The 23,172-nt window shown below is 43.1% G+C and overlaps 1 protein-coding gene across 3 annotated transcripts in view; it reads left to right on the forward strand.

Moving 5' to 3' along the window:
* Window positions 1–16,937: 16,937 nt before the first annotated feature.
* PPM1A (protein phosphatase, Mg2+/Mn2+ dependent 1A) overlaps window positions 16,938–23,172 on the forward strand; it is a 29,247-nt gene continuing 23,012 nt past the window's right edge. For 2 of the 3 annotated variants that reach the window (XM_082316666.1, XM_082316664.1), the window contains exon 1: window positions 16,938–17,336. The gene's annotated coding sequence lies outside the window, so the exon portion shown is untranslated. The remainder of the gene's footprint in view (window positions 17,337–23,172) is intronic. The other variant, XM_082316665.1, reaches the window with a different exon arrangement.

Below are 23,172 nucleotides of genomic sequence, written 5' to 3' on the forward strand. Positions count from 1 at the left end.
CCTGGTGCAACTTGAGGCCGTTTCCTCTGGTCCTATCACTCGTTACTAGGGAGAACAGACCGACCCCCACCTCGCTACAGCCTCCTTTCAGGTAGCTGTACAGAGCAATAAGGTCTCCCCTCAGCCTCCTCTTCTCCAGATTAAACAACCCCAGCTCCCTCAGCCGCTCCTCACCAGACTTGTGCTCCACACCCTTCACCAGCTTCGTTGCCCTCCTCTGGCCACGCTCCAGCACCTCCATGTCCTTCCTGGAGTGAGGGGCCCAAAACTGAACACAGCACTCGAGGTGCGGCCTCACCAGTGCCCAGTACAGGGGGAGATCACATCACTCTCATCTACAGCTCTTCACTATAGATTTGCTGGTGCTTATGTGCAGAGGCACAAAAGTCTGTTCTTACTACCTTGATGTTTCAAAGTCTTTCGCAGCAGGAGGTACAGATATAAAAGGGGAACCCATAATAATTTCTGCCTCCTTGCCAGACACTTGACACAAATGCATGAAGAGTTTATGTAGGACAGGCTGCATAGTTGTTCAGAGAGGCACGCAGACCCTGTTCCCAAAATCTCACAGGCTAAAGCCCCTGATCTATCAGAAGACTTAGCACCGGATTACCACATTTACCGCACACAGCTGCCCAGTCTGTCCCAGCACCACAGATGACCAAAGGATTCATGAATCAACACCTGAATTGCCACAAAATTTGCGTTACAGCTTCCTGAGGCAAAACACAGCCATGGTCTACCTTTAAACCTTTAGGTTCTGACCGATTTTTCAGCAAATCAGTCAGAACCTAATCCATATGACAAGGGAAAGGTGACAGAAAAATAAAAATAAAAATACACCGCCAACATACTCTGTTTCTGTAAATAGCACCAATCCTCAACTGTGTCTAAACCAATCGTTAATTAAATGGTCGTGGTGTTTCAGAATACAAACAGGCCTTTGGAGGTTATGAAGGAGACTATCACAGGAACTGTGACTGTTCACAGTTATACATCACGGTTACAGGTATTCTTTGTATTTCCCTGTTTTCTCTTGTTTTACCAAGTTGAGAACTATTTTGTGTTAGCACAATGCATAGCATAATGGAACCTTAATGCCACACAAAACACAAATAATATCAATAAATAGCAAGTAATTTAAACTGTTTTCCTTACTTTCCAGTGGAAAATTAGGGCATGATGTACAAATTTTCTCATTGCAAAATTCAGCTGTCCATCCCTGTCAGACCTTTATCAGCTCTGGTAAAAAAATTTTCCAGGTCTTATTTCCTCCTTGTGCTAAGTGCAGATGGTGCACACGCGATCATGGAGCTCTGCAGCACAACACACCAAAACAGGCAGGATAAAGTTGCAAGAGGACGTTTACTGCACCGCACAGCATAATCTTAGCGGGGATTTTCCCAGCTATCCCCGAAGACACAGGCATCCAGCAGCTCGGGCCGCGCGCAGAACGGATGCGTAGGAGAAGCTCACGAGGTCCCAGCATCCTGTGACTGGTGAGCGGTGAGAATTTATCCTGTAACTCTGTGCTTCAACCATTCTTTTACAACAAAACTGAGTAAAATAGGTTTGTTAAAAAAAAAATGTTCAGTTACAGAGTTCTTGTGCATTTGTACAGCTGCACAGTCACCATCAGTGGGGTTTTTACTGCCTGTCCCCAAGATTACAAAAAGACAGGCATGAAATGCCTGCTCAGTGCGGGAAGGCATGCTGTGTCAGACTGAGCATGGGAAGGAGAGCACTGGAAAAAGGTACAAGGTCCTTTACAAGGTAATGCCCATTCTTGCTGTTTTCCAACTTATAAAAAGTAAATATGCTCATCTCATTAGTATTATCTTGATGACAGATAAATATACTTAAGGAATTATCTTAATTATACACACCCGAGTCTATTAAAAAGATTCCTTTTGGGATCCCCACCAGCTAGAAAGCAGCAAAGCTACCACAGGCTGCAGCTTTTACATACGGCTGCTGTAAACCACCCGAATCATGCCAGACTGTGAGATCTCTTCTCAGCCCCAAAGCAACGGGCAAAAGACTGATGGGAGTTCAGGGTTGCCAGCGTCCAGTCTCACCTTGATGGCCAGCAGTGCTCTGATTTTCCTTGCTGGAAGTACAGCTTTGAGTGTTGACAGTCACATACGCTCTTTTTGTTGCTTCAGAGACAGCAACTACTTGGAAAAGAGCTGTTTGACAAAGTACCAAAGCAAAGTGAAACATATCTTAATGGATCACATCATAACGAAGCCCTTCAATTTGACCAACATCTAAATTCCCAAGGACAAGCAAAGATATTTCTCCTTCTAATGCCTGAACTTGGTTTCCACATGAGAAGCTAATTTTCACTTTCTGAAGAGGCCATTACTGCTAACAGTTTTTAAAAGTCAACCAAAGTCAACCTGAACATCAACAGAATGAATGACAGTTCTGTTGCACTTTGTGCTGTGATAACTGATGCAGACAGCACTTTGGAGTTCAGTAAACATATTCTGATATCTATACAAAGTACTTAACTGTGGTTGTGAAGTGCAAGAGCCAATGTAAAGCTGAAGTACAAGGCTCTGAAAACAAAATGAGAAATAGTTACGAATGTGGGAGGTCACAGTCTTGCTCCACACCCTGCTGTGAACCTTGCTGAGGTTCCCCATGTTGACTCTGTGGCACCAGATAACAGATCAATTAAATTCAGCACATAACATGACAACATGCCTTATTCTTAAGAGTTACACAAATTATATTGACCCACTTAATGTAAATAAAAGCCAGATAAGCTGCCTTCTGTCTCCAAAGCAATAAGGCAGAAATAAATGTTTTATTAGATTGCTGTTTCTATATATTTCTTTTTCTCCAGTTGTGCAATATTGAGAAGACCTTGTGCAAAAGTGCAATGGCACAATGGAACTGGGGGATGAATAGATTGAGAGCTGTCCTGCAGAGAAAGACTCGGGGATACTGGTGGGTGAAAAACTGGGCATGAGCAGGCAATGTGCACTGGCAGCCCACATTCTCCCCCTCTGCTCCGCTCTGGTGAGACCCCACCTGGAGCACTGCATGCAGCTCTAGGGCCCCCAGCACAAGAAAGACATGGACCTGTTGGAGCAGTTCAGAGGAGGGCCACGAAAATGGTCAGAGGGCTGGAGCACCTCTCCTATGAAGAAAAGCTGAGAGAGTTGCTGTTGATAATAGTAGCCTGGAGAAGAGAAGGTGCTGGGGAGACTTCATTGCAGCCTTTTAATATATGAGGGGGCTTATAAGAAACACAAAGACAGACTTTTTACCAGGGCCTGTAGTGACAGGACAAGGGACAACAGTTTTAAACTGAAAAGATTTAGTTTGGGTTTAAGGAAGAAATCTTTTATGTGAGGATGGTGAGACACTGGAACAGGTTGCCCAGAAAAGCTGTGGATGCCCCATCATTGGAAGAGTTCAAGGTTGGGTTGGACAGGGATTTGAGCAACTTGATCTAGTGAAAGATGTCTGTGCCCATGGCGGGGGGGGGTGGGCTAGATGATCTTTAAGGTTCCTTCCAATCCAAACCATTCTGTGATTCTACGATTCTATAAAATGAGTAAATTTTCACAGATTTATGGGTGAAGTGCTTCCTCTTTGAATATTCACAAGGGGGCCCCAGATGACTTGATGCCAACCCTGGTAATAATACTGTGAGAGCATGGGTGTGAATATTTTCCACAGTACTGTGATGCAATTTCTTTGATCCATGTTAGAGTAAGTAAAGCTCCAGTGCAATTATCTGAGATTATTTCAGTGTCTGTGTGAAACATAGGTTTGAAAAAGGCTCTTACTTCACTAAATTATTTATGCAGGTACAATAACATTAAAATGAATAGCAATTAGAGCAGCACTATATTCCCTTTTCCTGTATTTCCCCTTCCACTGTGAGCATAACAGAACAGCTTCTAAGGAGAAAAGCTCTTTGCTTTGTTTAGGAAAACAAAATTTTAAGGAGAATCCGTCATAAAATGCATGCAAGTGAAGTAAGGACAGTTTTGACTCCATGCTATCAGCTTCAGAATGTTACCTATGCCATATGGTCTAGTGCTGCTGGAAGAGGAGACAAACACACACACATCCAGGCCAAGACAGTCCCACGTAAATGTAACGGAGTGCCAGAAGTACTTCTTACATAAATCTGTTTGATCAGACAGTGGATATATACATTCTTTCTCTAGTTTTTATTTTACATCTCGTTTAACCGCAAATTATTATTTAATAAAATGTTGTCTCTTTTGTAATAACATTTATTGAAAACTTAAAAATTTATCCTAGGTAAGGGATATCCATTTGAGCCTTTTAAATGTGGGAATCATTTTGATCCGACGCTGATATGAAGTACAATTCTGCTGTCACTGTGTCAGTGAAATTTTTCCTGTTGCTTACAAAGAGCAGAAGCTGTCTGCTTACTGCATCAGAATTACCTTCTTGAGTTCAAGTCTCTGAGTTTTTGTGCACTTAAGCCTCTGAATTCCTAGCTACCCTAATCTCCTCTCATCTCAGCTTTTAGCATGTTGTGCAGTCTTCATGGTTTTTAGCCCTTTCTGCCTGCCTTCTTACTCAGAACACTTAGAGACAGACTTGAAGGAAATAACTTCCATCGTTTCTTCCTTCAAATCTCTCCTTAACTTTACTTACTCCTTGCATCCATTTCATTTCAGTCTGTTTAGTTAAGGTTTTGTGTGTGAGCTCCCATCAGTTTAAAACTTGGGAGTCTAGTTCTAATTAGGGCAGGTTGAACTACTGTGTCTTCTATCCGTTTTTAAAACAGTAAATAAAACTGTAGGTACTGCCTTCCTGGCCACTGCATTACCTGTTCCCAAACAACAGAAGGTAAACCAGAGAAATCACGTTTTTGCCAGGTACATCTACACCAGTAAGTCAAACAGGGCCAAGGAGTGGAGTCGTACACTGGTATGTGATCATCTGTACTTTCAAACTGTTCTCGTGGTTCATGGTACGGCTTTGCCCACACACATTCTCCCAAGGAATGTGGGATATGTCAGGGGGGCTACAGACACAAGCCAGGCCAGGCCAGTTGGTCTCAGGACTAGAAAGTCCACAGATTGTAGCAAAGACATAGCAAAGAAAGTCACACAACTCTTCGCAACTGTTCAGCTAAGCAAACTCTAAGTTAAAGTGGTGTAACTGTTAGTAAATCATTCTTTCCTCTTCTTTCCTCCTTACACCTCACTGTTTCCTCCCTCAGAAAAAAAAAATAGAGAAAAACGTCTGACAACAACAGAGCATCACAGAAAAATACAAAATAGTAATATAAAAAGACACAGTGGCAAGGCAATTCTTATTCAGACAGCCAGGAAGCATCTTCAGACACAGAAGCAGACGACCCCCGGTTGTTCGTCAGTGACTTTTTGTGGCGTGCCCTGGGAAGGATTTCCTCAGCAAAAGATGTAAGAGCCATTTTCTACCTTCTGCCCAGTGTCACGCTTGTGTTTGAAGCTATAAAACTCTGCAGTGATCCCAGCCACCTGCAGCTATGCTGGGCCCTGCCCTTCTTCCAAATTTCACATCCATGACTTTTCAATTAGATTATAAACTGCTTGGCTTTGCTTTTTGTTTGCAAAGTGCTTCCCGTGCTTTTATTGACTCCTGTGTTAACTCTGTTTAAAAGGGGCATGTTACTTTTTAAAGGACAATGTTTGCCTCCAGACAACAAGCCCCTGCACACCAAGTCTCCTTCACTGACCTAACTGGATATTTGAATGTGACTTAAGTGTGACTTCCAGATGTGTCCCTCACACAGGGGTGAATTTTATTCAGGACTGCCTGCCCGAGCTCTGCTCATTCCTCTAGGCCACACTACTTTGACTTCTCTTCCTGTTTATTGACATGAAGAGCACTTTTACTCAGAAATAATAAAAAGAGAAATCCAGAAAAACATCAACCTTTTCTGCAGGAGATGGGCCGTTTATATGAAGATAAGACTTGTTTAGCATGATGGGACAGTGATGGAACCCAGAGTCCTTAAGTCATATTATCCATTTCCTTTTCGTAACATACTTTCTTTAGTTTACACTAAGGGGTATGACTAAATCACCTGTGTTTATAGAAATAACAGAAATACAGAACACGTTCGGGTGAATTGAACAAAACTCCATTTGACGATAATGCCATTTTGTTTGTGTGACATTACTATTATGTCATTCTTCACGATTATTCAAATGAAATATTAGAAGAAGTCAAGGAACAACTACATGAAGGACTTTTCCTCAGAGGAATACCTATAGGTGAAGGCTAGAACATATCTGACGTACCATGCCATGTGAATGTATCATATCTGGATAAGTGAGGGAAAGCAAGTATTTCATGTTTTTCTTTAAAAAAAGCTTTCTTGCTTTCTTGATATGGAACAAACCTCTCGTGACGGTGAAGAAGAGGAAGGCATTATCACTGATATTTACATTCTGATTGTTAGATCCCTGTTCTGCGCCTGTCATCCCGGGCTGGGTTACAAGGTCACCAAAGTCAACAGGAAGATTTGTGCCCCCTTTTCCACATTTGGACTTTTCCAAATACATACACAGATACATAAACCAATATTTATTCAATTTAAATCTGTTGTAATGAATCTAGAAAGGTTCCTTTCTGTGCAGGCTCACTCATTGCACTAGTACTGAAAAGACTGCTCATACAGGGAACTAGTAAAAACTGTCTCTCCTGCATCACTTAACGTTAAGTGAGGGATAGGAGGAAGAAAAGGAGGTGGTGTCCAAAAGGCTGATTCTGCAGAGCTTCGTCTCCCTGAGCACCCGCTATAGTCAGCAGAACAAACTCCATCGTAGGGGGTGGCCAGCGAACATAAATTAGGAACCTGCTCTGGATCCTCCACTGAAAGATGTTCTCTTCCTCCGCCTCCTCACACAGAGGCAGCGTACGGAGTAGCTTAGGGAGGGAATGTCTCCCAACCCATGAGAAGATACTTCAGGCAACCAGTCCTTTAGTCGCCGTTAGCTAATGACAGAATCAGATAACTAAAATTCCTTTCCTAATCCCCAAATTATTTTTTTCCTTAATTATTAGTACTACTTTTTTGACAGCCTCTTAATAGTGCAGTTTTCTGAAGGCAGTTAGTTTCCCTTCATTTTCATTAATCTATTCCTCTTCGCTTTTAATAGAGAACTAAATTAAAGTTTCTTTTTTTTACACTCATATTGTTAACAATTCCAGCACAAATTTGGGACGGGGTTTGCTCGCTCTCTCTCAGGCACCCTCTGCTGGTCTTCCCAAAGCAAAACACAAAATACCAGAGAATTTTCATTATCAACATTTTTAAGAGAAAAATCTAGCTTTCTGTTTCTAAACCTCTTACTATCAGAATATAAGTTATGAGGAAGATCGGTGTTGGGGCTGTAAACTGAGCATGGAGGGAGTTTTTTAATGAATTCAAGAAAATAATTGCATAATCAAGCATGTGAACCTGTGGAATTTCTCAGGCAAAAAGTCCGAAAGTGAACACGACCTAAAACGCTGATCACAGCCTGCCCTGGCTCTTAGCAGAACCCTGTGATTGGCATGTTAATGAAGATATTATGTAAGGAGCTCTAGAAGCATACGCTACGGGGGACTTTTTTTTTCTGTGTATCTCAGTTAACAAAAGTCATAGGCAGTAGTCCTGCTTAGACAGTACATATTTTAAGGAGGTAAAGAGGTAAGGAGATACAGTGGCTAAGTATTATCTTCCATTCCAGCAACACACTAAAACAGAGAGCTGATCTAATTATTCATCTGGGAAAATCCCTGGGTGTCAGAGAAGTGAATTAGAGCGCAGTGCTTTCCTAAGCAGCTGACGGAGGGGACATGCTGGTGCTGGGAGAGGGTAAGTTTGGTGCACCTGGTACTCCAGCAATCCCTTTCTGGTAACCAAAACCAAGAAAAAGTAGCTCTGAGGTCAATTTTCACTTGACATTAAGCATGACTGCAAGCAACCGGGTGCTCTGTTGAGGATCCATCAGCTTTCTGTGTATGGTAGCACAGGTGTCACAGAATCACAGAATCGTTAAGGTTGAAAAAGACCTTTAAGATCATCAAGTCCAACCCTTAACCCAGCACTGCCAAGCCCACCACTAAACCATGTCCCTAAGCACCACATCTACCCTTCTTTTAAATACCTCCAGTGGATGGGGACTCAACCACTTCCCTGGGCAGCCTGTGCCAGTGCCTGACAGCCCTTTCGGTGAAGAAGTTTTTCCTAATCTCCAACCTAAACTTCCCCTGGCACAGCTTGAGGCCGTTTCCTCTCATCCTATCGCTTGTTACTGGGGAGAAGAGACCGACCCCCACCTCGCTACAGCCTCCTTTCAGGAGAGTCACAAAAGATACTAACATTTTATTTTGCATAGCTGAGTTTTTTAATGATGTTAAAAAACATTTTCTATGACACAGCAACAGGCAAGACACTAGCCACAAGTATTTAAATCAAAGCTATGTAAGCAACCTCCTGTTACCTTTCCTGGGTAAGTAAATTCCTCGACATGCTAGAGAAAGTGCAGTGGAGGGCCACCAAGATGAAGAGAAACTTAGAGAGCCGTCTTCGTTCAGCTGTAAGAAGAGAAGGATAACGGGCGATTTTATTGCTCTCTTCAACTGCAGACTCTTTTCAGAGGTACACGGTGATGACAAGAGACAACGGACACAAATCGCAACACAGGAAATTCTGACTGGAAACACAAAAACAGGTGCCCAGAGAGGTGGAATTGCCATCCTCAAAGATATTAAAAATTCTGTTGGACAAAGACCTGAGCAACCCCATCTCGTTGGACCTGCTTGGAGCCAGAGGTTGAACTAGATGACCTCCAGAAGTCCCGTCGAACCAAAATTATTCTATGATTGTATGATAAATGACTACCGTATCATTAATCCAGCTTAAACTGATGAAAGTCATTTTGACAGTACTAATGCTTCCCCAAGCAAAGAAGAAATTTAAACCCAATCCAGACTCATTGAGCTCAGTGGGAACCTTGAGTTTAACTTGAAAGGCATTGGATCAACTTCAGCGCTTTTAGGATTCGTATTCAGAAAAGATCCCAAACTTCATTTTTGTAGACAGCATTAGAAATTGCATCAGGGTGGTGGGGTTTTTCACTGGGGGTTTCTCAGTAGGTTGCCTTCACAGCGAGATGAGAACGAAGCATTCCACAACCGCTATCTTTGAGTATTCACAAATTCGAGCCAGAGTTAGCAGCAGGATGAAGTGTTTGCGCAGTGCTCTGAAGGGATGGAACTTTGCCTTTCAGTTTGCACTCGCAGGAAAATTCCTATTTGCTAATTGTCATTGGTAGTGAGCCTCTCATCTCAACTTGGGTTCAGCTCAGGTCAACTGCTGCTTTCATGTTGAGACACTGTCTATATTAATTGAAATTTGTGTCATAGAATGGCAATCTTGTGACCTCTGTACAGTGAGCTAATGATTCCAATCCCATTTTCGGCAGGCTGCTGTGAATTAACATCACCAATGCTTTCCCTTTTTCATCTCATGGTTTGTCTCATCTTTGTAAGACAAGCTTTTTTCCTCCTCCTTATCTTGTCTCTTACAAGGGATTATATTATTTATCTTGAACATGAAACAGAGTAAAACAACACAAGGGAGTAATTAGAATACGACGTGATAAATGTCAAGTACTAGCCAATTATTTCGATTATGCCTATAAAGGTTAAAAAATGCAAAAAATAAATGTGTTTGTAAAAATATAATGTATGCCTTTACACACACAAATATAATGGAAACATAGATTTATCATAATAAATACATGAGTGATAGAGTACAATGAATGAAAACAAGCAAGAAAACAAACCTATTTCACATCCTTAAAAGAAATCACATTTCCAAATCTCTCAAGAAGTAGTTGAACTCCTAATCCATTGGATCAACTGAAATTTCCTGAGAAGGAAGGATACCTTTCTGTTTAGGGTGGAGACTTGGATTATCTCCAAGTAGTATCCATGTTTTGAGTAATCCTCTGATACGAAGCTGCACCACATTATTTGCACTTCAGTGTTCTACAAAATACGTAATATGACCTGGAATATGAGATTTTCGTTCCCTGGTAGGTTCCTCCTCCTGAAACTCTGAGCTGGAACTGCACAACAAGCAGGTTCTTTTCATAAAGGCCCTGATTGCTTTGCTAATATTTCGTTCTGCACCATCCCCAAAGAAACACAACATCATCGGGGGGGCGGGTGTTGTCATTAAAATGCTAAAAATCCACGTTACTACTTCTTCTGCTTTCCTAAGAAAACCATCACATATAGCTTGTGATCTCATATCCATTTTTGTCACGTCCCTTATGCCAGCAAACATGAAACAATGTCTTGACTTCTTACAGTCATACCACATCAGCACCTATGTAATGAAACTGAATTTAAAGTTCAGTTATGTTGTCAACTAAAAAAGGCGTAAGTGGCAAAATCCAGCTTCAGAACAAGATTATCCTTTAAATCTTGGACTCTCCAGCGTCCTTGGTACTGTGTAAAACCTATTTTGCAAAATACTGAGCAATGTTCGTATTTCACGTATCCCGACAGCTCAGCTATTTGATTCTGACATGTTGCTTTTAGTTTCATTTCACTGTTTAATTGACACCAAAAAAAAAAATTATCTCCTCAGCTGTGTCCCAGATAACAGGCTTGTTAAAAGAGACAACTGATTGAGCAGGTTTATATGAACAAATTTAGCAAAAAGTAAGTTGTGTTTGGTTGTACAACGGAGGCGACTAGAACCGGCTATTTAAAGAAGGAGTAGCAACACAAAAAATTGAGTTTACAGAATATAAATCTTATTCTCTCATCAGAACTAATCTCCTTCACATCTGGAAATTCCAGTCTTTATCGAATTTCAGAATCTCTCGCTTGAATGTTAATAATTATAAAACTCTAAGAGCATCATAAGACTCTTGATGACTCAGTATGAAGTATTCTTCTGCATCAACAGTCTGACATGTAATTTTAGCTGTGATTGCTAAGCTAATTTTTAGGTTAAACAACTGACAATTGTAGGCAGGCCCATGAAAATTGGCTGGGATAACAGCCGTTTTTACAACATGCTAATGACTAAGGGTTTGATCCTGCAACGCTGAGGTCAATGGAAGCTTTGTCACTGACTTCAGTGAGGATACAGGCCTTCATGCACGGACTACTAATAGCAAATGAAAACAGCAACTTACATATACCCTCACGTTTTTAAAACAGAAGAACCATCTAATGAACGGAAAAGGCTAAAGCCTAGCTGATAAAATATTCTGGTTGTTCTCTACTTCACAGCTTGTCTTATAGCAAAAGAAGATCTTGTCAAGAAAACTAAACTTTCAGCAAACACAAAGCCTTTTTAAGCAGTCACCACCGACAGATGAAGAGTCAATAAAGTGTATCCCCTTCAGGTTGGAAAGAACCGTAGAAAGGTATCTGTGCTGGAGTCTTGTCGCGTGTGAATTCGACCCAGCCTTTAGAATACTTCAAATCAACTTACGTTTCCTACTAACGTCACTTTAAGCTGATTCATGGTTTCTGCATTGAAGAGCAATGCAGCTGGTCCCAGTGAGACCATTTACATCGTACCATCATGAATCTGGTAGACAGCACAGGGGACAAAATGAATTGGCGCACCCTGGAATGCCATGCCAGCGCTTCTTCAGGCATCACGCCTGTCTGTTTTGTCCCTTCCTATACAACAGGTTCAGGACACACCGGCTTTCTAGCAAGACTTTTCCATTTCAACTACTGAGGCAGCTGAGATTCTAAAGGGAGCAGAAAAAAGAACCCAATATTTAAATGGTTCTTTCTTTTCCCCTCATTTTTTATTTTCTGTAAAATGCTTGTAGACTATATTGACGTTCTTTTTAATTTCCACATTTCACATGAAAAGCAAATTTTCCAGGCCACTAGGTCTTCAGTGACATTTTGGTACAGACAGAAGGAACCACGTGCAATGCAGGTGATTTGCAGATGAGCTCTGAAAACCTTGACGAACTGCATTTATCTTCCTGAGCTGTCAGAATTTTTGTCTTCTTAGTTTTGTGTAAGTTTTGGACTTCTGTAGAAATTGGGAGGTCCCATGCTTTTCCCATATTTCTCCTACATAAATAAGAGAAAAACGGCAGGAGAAAAATAATAACAATATTCTAGAATAAAGCTTTATATTAATTTTCAGCATAAAAGAATTTTCCCTCTATTGATATTTAGGTCTTTACTGTACTTTGCTTTTGCTGATTTTCCTGAATTGCAGGTTACTTCCATCAGCAAATTCTCACCAGAAAAACAAAACTCATGACTGAGCATTGCTTTCTGTCTCTTACAGCTAGAATAAGAAAACCAGATTGTGATGTCCTAATGATTTTGCACCGAATTTCGTAGATTGAAAATTACTAGCATTTGTTTTTAACAAATGTCCTAAATGTTTGAATGTGGTTTTAAAAAGCTATCAGGAGAGCATAAATCTCATCTCGGGGGGGCAAAGTGTGGCAGCTTGCATAGCACTTTTCAAGAGTCTAGCAGAAAGCAAATATTATCAGAACTGCTACATCTCAAGAATGTGGGACGTTGGCATACCATGTTCTTCAAAAGTCCAAAGTCTTTGTGACATCTTTCAGATAAATTCAGTTTGGATACAGGATACACCCTAGGTGTGCGCTTTTGATGATTTAAACATCATGTGGTTATTAATCATAGCTACAGTACTGGCATTTTATGGAGTTCCCAATGGCACAGCTGCCTGAGCAGATACCTACAGATGTCATCACACCAGGGTGTTGCAGGAATAGTACCAAGAAGACGTAAAGCCTGCAGCATAGTCATCGAGCTGGCTTTTAGATTCCAAAAATAGGTACAGCCCGCTGGAGGAGATGGGGCAGGGCATCAGTACTTCACAAGCCACGTATAAAACCCTGGCAAGTTCATGATCACGCTATTACAGGCCACACGTGTCATTAATGTGAAGATTTCTATTAGATAACCTCTAAGCACCACAGGTAATTAACTCATTTTAGCCATCTAAAAATTAAGGGTCTAGTCTAGGTGGTCATCTCAGCTTCTTCTGTAGTCACAGAAACTACAGGAGAGAAAAAGTCACCTTCAGAAGGCAACTCACCCAACCTGCTTTAGACACCAATGTCTAATGGGAGTAATGATCACCTGAAGGTGCCTCTCTCTCTCTGCTGAACCAAGACAGCCTGGAAAACAGCTTGATTATACGTCTAACATTTAGATGAGGTGATATAAATCCTACTGCAAACAAAACAAACTCCCACGGTCCAGCAGCTTTTTAGGCTGCAGAGTAACTTCAAATACATTATTTCCCATATATGTCAAATACTTGCGGTAGACAATAAGAGAAACAGGGACGATGAGTAAGGGAAACTGAAACCAAAAGGCTCTGCTTTTCCTGACCTGTTGAATAAACTACACGTGAGGCACTGAAAGAAGTACAGCTTTTTCACTTAGGGATCCAGAAATCTAAATCATGCAACACAACAGTTAATATTTGTCCCCTCTTTAAAGAATATACAGCCAAAATTCCAACACTTCATGATATACCTTATAATAAAAGAAGTTTAACCAACTGGTATTAAAACTGAAAGAGTTAAAAGGAGCATTGGGCAACACCAACACGCAGAGATGACAGCAGACTCATACAGAATAAGGCCATTACGATGGAAACTTATTCCAAAACACAGTTAAATTGCCATGTGATCCCAGAAGCAACTGCAGTTCCGTATTCTCTTTTTATGGGAAATTATGTCATTGGGAACAGCTTCATTGGACAAAGTGTGGAATTTTCTAAATTGACAGTTTCAGTGAATACACTGGACAAAATCATCCTCCTGCCTGCAATAACCAAGTGTGCATACGTGGTAAATATCTGTTTATTTAGACACACAGATTTTTTTAGAAATACTCTTGGCAACTACCATCCATCTAAAGACTTTTTTAAAGCTTTTTAAACAGGAAGCAGAAAAAAAATCCTCTAAAAATAATACTCTCTAAAAACGTCCTGTGGAACAGCACATCATTTTAAATATGCTTTATTATGCTAATAGACTTTTCTTGTTGCAAAGAGTGAAATATCATTCTTCCCAATAATTCCCTCATGGTTTATGATGCAGTGCTGAAAGAGTTTCACGGTGGTTCTTGTTAGTGCCTCCTCGACTGTGGTGCCCATGACTCTAGCGACTACAGGTCCCAATCAGCTGTAGCCCATCTTGAGCTACAGCTAAAGGGAAAATAGAGTTGTATGCTGGGAGATGTAGTCTCATCGGCTACAAATATGCATAGTCGAGGCATACGTTGCACACAGCTGTTTTATCCTAATTAAATGCAATGTTTGAATTTCTTGTAAATATTTATTACCATCATCAGTACAACAGGCCAGGCAGAACTAGCAAACTAAATAAAAATTACACTTTAAGAAAATACTGTGGTAATTTGACTCCATCCAATTTCCCAAGAAAAACATATAAATAGAAAATGACAGCAGCAAACTCTCTGCTGTCATTACATTCCTGCAGCTTAAAACTAGGGCATCACAAAAAAGCTGGGCCATGTTTTTCATTCACTTTCATTTAAAAAAAACCACACACACAAAACCCCAGCTGTAGCTAACATAGAATCTAAATGAAATCCACAATTGTGTATAATTCAAAGTGTTACGAGAGATTTATTGAAGTGGAAAAGGAGGGTGAAAAATTAAATTTATGTTTCAGTGTAGAGGTTAAAGAAGCATGGCACATGCCTACAGGAACAATTCTGCGTAGTCTCTACCTTGTCTATATATTGTAGAAGTTCTTGGGGGGGAAAAAAAGAAATGCAGTTTTTAAAATCTGAACTGCATCAAAATTGTAACTAATTGTCTTTGGATACCAAGAGGAAATTCAAACTTGCATTGACGAAGATTATGGGAATTACTCCATGACCTTCCCAATGTCCCTTTTCTTGTGGAATACGCTGCAGGTATTCTGCCCCCCCCCCCCCCCCCCCGCAACATATTTTCAGAGTATTTTGCATTTCAATCTCCCTAAAGGTTTGTTTCCACTAACAAATTTTATTGCGTTTAACTACAATTCAAAGGCCTGAAACGGTTAACACGACATCGAGCACTACTGAGCGGCGTTCAGTATCATGCTAACAAACACGATTAGGCTGAATACAGCGAGATCGGCTCCAAACATACCGTTCAGTCACAGTCAGCAATGGAAACTGGGGATTTTGTAATCACACTGAAATACAGTCACTTTATCTGTTACAGGAAGGCCCCACAACGATGAGGTTTTGTTATATTTGTTACAGCTTTTTTCGCTATCTCAGGGTAGGGCTTTGCTGGTTTTGTAGGGTTTATGTGTGCAAGAGCCCTCATTAACTGTCTTCAGTCGTTGGCACACTCGGGTTGGAGCTGCACTGATTGGTATCTACAATGGCTGGGGGAACATAACCAGCAATTTGAGGGCATTCCAAACATTCAGTTTAGGGAAACCTTAACCTATGGCTGTTTGCTCTGATCGCTCTTAACGATGGAAACTATCTAAAGTCGACAACCTTCCCGATTCTTTAGCTAAGTACCCACTTCACCCTTCCCCAGCCCTCTTCAGTATCTCTCCCTCTGTAGTCAATCCCTTCTTCACAGCCTCAAAACTACTCTGCATCTCTAATCCTCCCTTTAAAAGCACTCCTTGTCGCAGTCACTCCACCTTCAAAAATCCCCAGCCCCGCGATTTAAGCCTGGCTCGGTGGAATTAGCCACACGGAGCGTTGTGTGCGACCCCCCCCAGTCACCCCTCTCCCAGCCAGGCCCCGCTCCCACCGCAGCCCCCTTGAGCATCCTCCCCCTATTAAACAAAATAGGGGTTTGTTTATTAGCTTGCCCAATTTGTTCCCTGCAGACTGGCGGGGGGGAGTCGCTCCCTGAACATACTCCCGTCCCCTTTGTCAACAGGCCAGCCTCCATCAAAGGGTATCTGAAAATCATGGGATTATTAAACCCATTATGCGTTCATTACTGGTAATCCGCTGCTGATTTTGCCAGCAGTTGTGCTTTCAGCAGGGCAGCCTGCAGGGCTCTGCTTTAGCCGGGTAGGAGGATACCCCAGCGTGTCCCTGCGCCTGCCCGCGGCTCTGGGGGACGGGACACGACCAGGGTGGCTTCTCCTCGGCCTGTCCCCGGAGCGACAGGCGCTGCTCCCCGCGCACGGCGGCCGCCTCCTCAGGGAGACGAGGCAGGCCGCTGCGGCTGGGCCCGCCAGGGCCTCGGCCTGGGCACCGCTGCCCCCCCGATCCCTCGGCCTCAGGCGAGCAGCGACCGCGAGCTGCTGCCGCTGCCGCCGCTGCTGCTGCCACAGGTCCAGGTCCAGGTCCAGGTCCAGGTCCAGGTCCAGGTCCAGGGCCCGGGCCCGGGCCTGAGCGCCTCTACCGCCGGCTGCCGCCCCGGCCTCTCCCCTCAGGGAAAGGGGCGGTGCCGATGACGTCTTCGCCCCCCCCACCCGCCCGACTCGTGCCTCTCCCACGCGCTCCGCGCACGCTCAGTGCGGCCCGGCGCGGGGGGGGCGGGAGGGAGGGTGATGTAATACCCCTAACGGCCTCGCTCCGTCACGCGCCCCCCGCCCCCCCCGCCGCCTATTTCAGCTCTCCCAGCCCCAACATCCGGGGATCCCGCCCGCTACGCCAGAGGCGGGTTTTTTACCCTGAAAAGCGGCGTTTGTCGCGTTTTGGTGGTTTTTCTTGGGTTTTTTGTTTTTTTGTTTTTTAACGGGAGGGGCGGCCGGCGCCTGCGCACGCACGCACGCGCCCCCGGCGAGGAGGGAAAGGGTGAGGGGGCGCGCGCGCGCACTCGCTCCCGCCTCCTCCCCCCCCCCCCCGCGGCGGCGGCGGCGCCCGGCGCGCCTGCGCAGAGGGGAGGCGGCGGCGGCAGCGGCGCAGTGCGTGTGCGTGTGTGTGCGGAGAGAGCGAGAGGCGGGGGGCGGACGGCGCTGCGCCGAGCTCGGGCGGGAGGGGGCCGGGGAGGGGGGGCCGCCGGCGGCGGCCGAGCGAGGAGGAGCGGAGGCGAGATGAGCGCTGGGCTCCCCCTGGGCAGAGAGCCGCCCTCCACAGCCGCCGCCTGTGAATGAACTGAGGCGAGGCCGCCAGCCGGGTGCCCCCCCCCCCTCCTCCTCCTCCTCCTTCTCCCCCTCCTTCCCCTTCTCCCCCGGCCGGCCCGCCCGCCGCCGGCCCCACCGCGGACGTCCCCGCCTGCCCCCGGCCTCCCTGCCCCCACGCACCTTCGGGAACGCGGAGCGCGGCCCTGTCCGCCACAGCCGGCGTCGACCGCCGCGGCCCGGGGGGGGGTAAGTGGCGCTGCGCAGTGCGGGCCGGGCTGAGGCGGGCTGAGGGGGTGGCGGCGGCGGGGCCGGGCTACGGCGGGGCGGTGGAGGGCCGCGTCCGCCGCCGCCTGGGCCCCGGGGCCTGTAAACAGGCGGGGGGGGGGGGGGGGGGGCCTGCGCAGGGCCTGAGAGGGGAGGGCGGCGGCGCTGGGGGGGGTCGTCCCGGTAGCCCGGGTGAGGAGCGAGGCGGCATCCCCGGCGGCGGCGGCCGGTACCGGGGTCGGAGGGAGGGAAACGGGAAGGGGGGCGGCGCGGTGCGAGCCTGCTGGGGATGCTGCTGCCGGGGCCCCGGGGCTGGCGGTGGCCTGGCCGCGGGGCTCCGCGGCGCAGCCCCTGCATTGCAGGCGCCTTGGGGGGTGGCACGGCAGCCCCTTGGGGCTGGGCATGGGGGAAGAAAGGGAGGCGGAGGGCGAGCAGGGGGGTTTGGGCCTGGCTCAGGTAGCAGCAGCTTTCCTTTTCTCCCTTCTTCCCCCCCGCCCTTTCCTTGGCCGATTCAGAGTTCATTTAATAATGGCTATAAACAGCCTCCTCTCCCATCGCCACCCAAACGCTTGGGGCACGGCACTGGGGAAAAAAAAAAAAAAAAAAAACAACCACGCATCTATTTATAAAGCACCCCACCCTAGCGAGGGTCGGAGCATCAAGCGCTCCCCAAATAGTGACATTATTATGCAGCGGGCGGTTTTCCCTTCCCAACGCCCTTCAGGCGTTTAAAGTTTGAGAGAGATTTCGCTGCCTTCGAAAACAATGTCGTGAGCGAAGGTTACGCTGACGGTCTGTGATCTGTCACAGCGTGCGCGTTAAAAGTGGATAGAAGAAAACGCTCTCCTCAATTAAAAAGTTGTCCCGTGACGTACTGGATAATTGGGCTCGCACATTAAATGCCAGGGGTTCTGAGCATACATCTGACCTTTTTATTGCATTAGCATGTATTAGAGTAGATATGATATAGCTTTAAGACTGTCTGCAGGTTAATAGTTCAGAAGAATTGATTTTGTAGACATCTGTTTGTTATAGATCTGTATCTATTTAGTACAATTAAAATATTTCGATGTTGCCATGCGTATGGCAAAATTTTGTTGTTGCAAAACTAACGTTTAAGTTTACAGTAGTACTTGTGAGGAACTAATTTTTTTTTTTTTGAGTTGTACCGTTTGTCAAATGAGAAAGTGCTGGTCGTTCAGATGGCCTGTGTGGTAACCTCAAGGCTTAAGGTCCTATATGTCATACAAAGGAATTTTTAAATTGTATTTTTTAAGCAGAAGGCAGTTTTAGGTCCTGAGAGCAGTAGGTTCGAAGGTAGTTGATATGTTTTCCTTAGGTTGTGATGCTTAGCATCAGAGTAAGTAGAATCATTTTTTAAAGTAGAAGTTCTAACTTGTGGCTCTAGGAAGTGACTTTCCAAATATGAGCCCGTGTAGCACTTTCCTGAGCCTGTACCTGTACCATTTCAGTGGTTAGGTGGCTGAAGCAGGATTTGTGAAGGACTAGTGAAATTGAAACAAGACGGCTGCTGGACCCTGTGTGAATTGCCAAATGACCAAGAATTGTGCAAGTTCTATCCGCGTTTCTTCTCTGATAGCTTCCCTTCTGTTACTATTCATAGTTTTTCTATGAATAACATCAGAGACAGGCGATGGGGGAAAAACATGGGTCAGGGAAGTTTTGCGTTTTACCTATCCAGTCAAGTAACAATCGGAGGAAAGGTGTTGAAGGAAAACAACTTTGATAGGTGTACTGGCATTTTTCACTGGGGTAGGGACAGCTGCTCCTAAAGCTCTCCCTTCCAGGCCGTTCTGGGTCTCCCTTTTATACATGAGACTGGGCTAAGAGTAAAAGACTTGCTGATGCATCATGCCAGTTATTAATGTTTTCCTCACAGACATGGATATCTGATAAAACTCTCTGATAAGCGTAGCTTCTGCTGGAGAGAGCTGGTCTGTACTCTCACACTCTTCTGGCATAGCCATGTTTTTCTCGTATACAGACCAGGCCTAGCTCTGGTTAATAGGTTTAGTCCTTTGGTTGGTGGTTGTCTGGTAAATCTCTCCCCTTGAGGTACAGTAGAAAACTATACCTGTTTTCCAAGTATTTACTTAACTGTCTATAGGTAAGCTTGAGATACTTTTGTTGAAACTGAGGAGGAGAGGTGGAAATGCCAAATGACTGGTAAAGCTTGCAGGTCTAAACAAGCAGAACTCACTCAGTGCAATTTGAATTAAAGCAGCATACAAAAAAGTTTTTTCTATAAAATCAAGCTAGTTGCTTCTTATCTGGAGTGCAGCTTATGCAGTGAAGTTGAGTCATTCTTGCTGAGATAGCATTTTAAGAACTGTCGTTAAAATGCTTAGATATTTAACTCTGGCACGGCGTAATTTGCAAACTTATGTAACTGGTATGTTTTTGAATGCAGCTGTCAATAAGCGATCTTATTGCACTTTTCCTTTCTAGTGGAACTAGGAATATAAAGCAGCTGCTTTCAGAAGATGACCTAAATATAAGTCATTTAACAATAACGGATTTCTTACTAAAATATTGACATTACTATTGACTTAATTTTTACATGTTCGAGTCTATTCTGATGTAAAAATATTTTTTTTAATGTAATTGGCTAAGCAGAACTGCATTGGAATTAAGTGATTGAATAATGCAGGTTGTGCTATTAAATAAGCAAGTTTTGGAATGGGCAGTACTGTAAAATAATTGTATTCATTTTGTCTCTGCAGACCTGCAACTCATTTAAAAGACTTTAATAGTAACCATGTTTGAAGTCAAGACAATTGTGGCTTAGCATAGCTGCACGTGAGCCAAACAACATTTATTTTTACCATTGCATGTGGCCCTTTGTAATTTTTGCTCCTCTATTTGCATAAGTTGTACCTCACTTTTATATTTTTTTGAAACATCGGTGTATCATCTGTAACTGTTTTTAAATGATGCAACCTGTAGTCTCATTTCTTCTTTTGAAAATTAAGCTCTTTTTGGACACTGCTTTGTTGCTGAATTCTTACTGATCTCTGTAGTTTTAGTCACACGATACAAATTTCAATTAAAAATGCTAGGATAAGAAATAAACCTGTGTAAAATTTAAACATGCTTAACTACAGTGCTCTGCATTGAAAGGACGACAAATTGCAAAGTGTAAAGTCCATGTAAACAATATGTAATCCCTGAAAAAATGCTGGTGGTGGTAGGTTATTTAGAAGATCCAGGGGAATGTACATAAAATGTGATTTTTATGACATTTTATGTACATTCCATTAGCCAGTGCATAAAAATATTGTTTAAGGATTCATGTGTTTGAGTCATGATGTGGTGTGGAGATAACATTAGCTCCTTGTAGCTTCTTTATGTTGTTCCTGTTGCTATCTGTCTGTGAAGGAACCATTTGAGATTTATTAAGATATAATATTCCTAGAGTAAATCATTTAAATCTTAAGACTAGGAAGAATGTTTAGACTAAGGAAATTGTCAGCAAGTGTGATACCATGGGAGTGAATGATTTTTGTTCCTGGATAGAAGTAGTATCTGGCTGAGTGTTACTGATGTGAAACCCAACGCTGTAAGGTCTGCTTTTCTATATTTCTATCTGCTATAAGGTCTAGTTTTCTATTGTTCTGTCTGCTAAACTCTGCTCTGTGTTAAGCCACATACTAAATTACAGATGTCTGTAAGTCTCTTATCTTTTTTTGATTTTATTTCTGTTTGTGTTTAAACCAAACAAGCCTTTGTTTTACTGGGTGTTCATTTTAAATTTTTTGTTTTCACATACTGGTAAAATTAACTAATGGATATTTCAGCTTGCTACTGAAGTCTACAGAACAGAGCGTGTTTATAAATGTATGAAACAGTTGCTCAGATTTTTTTAACAGCTCTTCTGAGAAGGTGGTTATATGTGACTAAAACAACAGAATAAAAACTTCCTTCATCTACAGATCGTTCCAATGAAGTACACTTCTACTGTTTAGAGTGTAAACTTTAGAGCAATATACTAGCAAAAGAGCATCTAAGAGTGATACAAAGGAAAAAAACCAAAACTGGCTAATTAGGTTTCACTATTGAAATGTAGATAAATGCTAGCAGTTTACACACAGAGGAAAAAGAACACTAGCCTCTTTTGCTAACATCTTAGTTCTCAGTTCAGGTAAGAATATTTTAATAGATAAAAAGGTCTCTGAAGTCTTCTAAGATAATAGTCTACAAACCCAAGAAACTCAAGTGTAACATTACTTGTGTTCTGATAGCTGCAGTTTAAATACAGCAAAGCACTTAAATGTGCTTAACACTGATAGGCCACGTGCAACTGAATTATGTGGGACTCCTCAGATGTATGGTGTTGCTCTTGCGCTTAAATGCCTTGCTGGATTGTGACCTAGAGGATGAAACGTGCTTTCATGTTTGGGTCTCAGCTGTAACTTGAAGGATTTTCTGTATCTATGCGTACAATTAATTTTAACTGCCCACTGTACTTTTGATCTGGAATTTGAATGGTAGCCTGTACTTTTCTTGACCATGTATCATAGCTATTTCTGCATAAAATTATTTTGTATTTTTTACTTACAAAATACCCTAAAATGCAGTAGCCGTGAGAACTGTGTAAACTGTGCCTAAGCTCTTTGTGTTTGGAGATGAGTTTAAGGAATTCTCCAGCTGTCTGCTAAGTTAAGTAAAACCCAATCTCTGGAAAGGGGTGCAGAATGCAGAAAAATGTGGGCAGGTAAGTGGTTAGTATTAAATTGTAGGAACATTTCATGAAGAAAGAATCAGTTTCTGTCAGTAAATAATTTTCTGGTTCCCCTAATCAATTATAGACCCTTCTTAAAAATCTAGTGCTGCTTCTCTCTGTAAAGAACCATTCTGAAGCTGCAGAATGAGGCCCTGTAAGCTTACGAAATGCTGGCATTAGCACTGCTTATATTTTGAAGAACAGGTGAATTTGCCAATGTCCTCTTTCGGTAACCGAAATATTTAGAGCTGCAGTGAAGTCAAGCTTGGACTCAGGAGAGCACCTTTCTGCCACGTTCATCATAGGCACATCTGTCAACTCTGCACTGATAGTGGTAGAAGTGAACTTGGTAATCAGGGTGACCCTCAGAGGAAAGCCCTCTGTCCTGAAAGTTATTGTCTGCATAAAAGGCTAAAACAATAGGGTTTTTCCCTTGGTTTCTTTTTTATATTTTTATGTAGTCTTGGGGGGGAAAAAAACCCTACTTTATTGCAGCAGTCATCCTCTATCCTTGTTCTTTTAATGAGATAGGAATGCTGGGGATGTGAGGGCAAAATAACTTTGTAAATAAAAGCTCTGTGTGTGTACAAATGAACAAACTCCGGCTTTTCCTAAGCTTTGAGGATTTGACTTCCAGGTCTTAATGTGCTTCTGGCATAGTTTTGATGTCATTTCCTTGCAAGCAAAGCCAGGGTACAGCTGTACACTTCAGAACATTTCCTATTTTATTCCCATTTGTAGTCATCAGATTTTAAGTCTCCTGTATGCTGCTTTTCCGATGTCCTCACCAGAATAGTGGTAATGTTGCTGAGATTAGAACCCCACAAATATTTTCATGTAAAGTGAAGGCTCTGGGAAGTTGCTTATGTATCTTACTTTGAATTATTTCATAATATTGAGTACTTGGCCAAACAGGATGTTTTGGGGCCTTCATGCAAACATCATCTAATCATTGGGCGCACGCATACTGGTTGCGTTTTCTCTAAATAGTTTATTTTTATTTTACTCCCAAGCAGTAACTGTATAAACTTTATTTTCACTTAGGTTTTATTCTTCCATATTGATAAATAAATT

The sequence above is a fragment of the Platalea leucorodia genome (genome assembly GCF_965183815.1).
Source record: "Platalea leucorodia genome assembly, chromosome: 7".
In the NCBI taxonomy this organism is placed as follows: Eukaryota; Metazoa; Chordata; class Aves; order Pelecaniformes; family Threskiornithidae; genus Platalea; species Platalea leucorodia.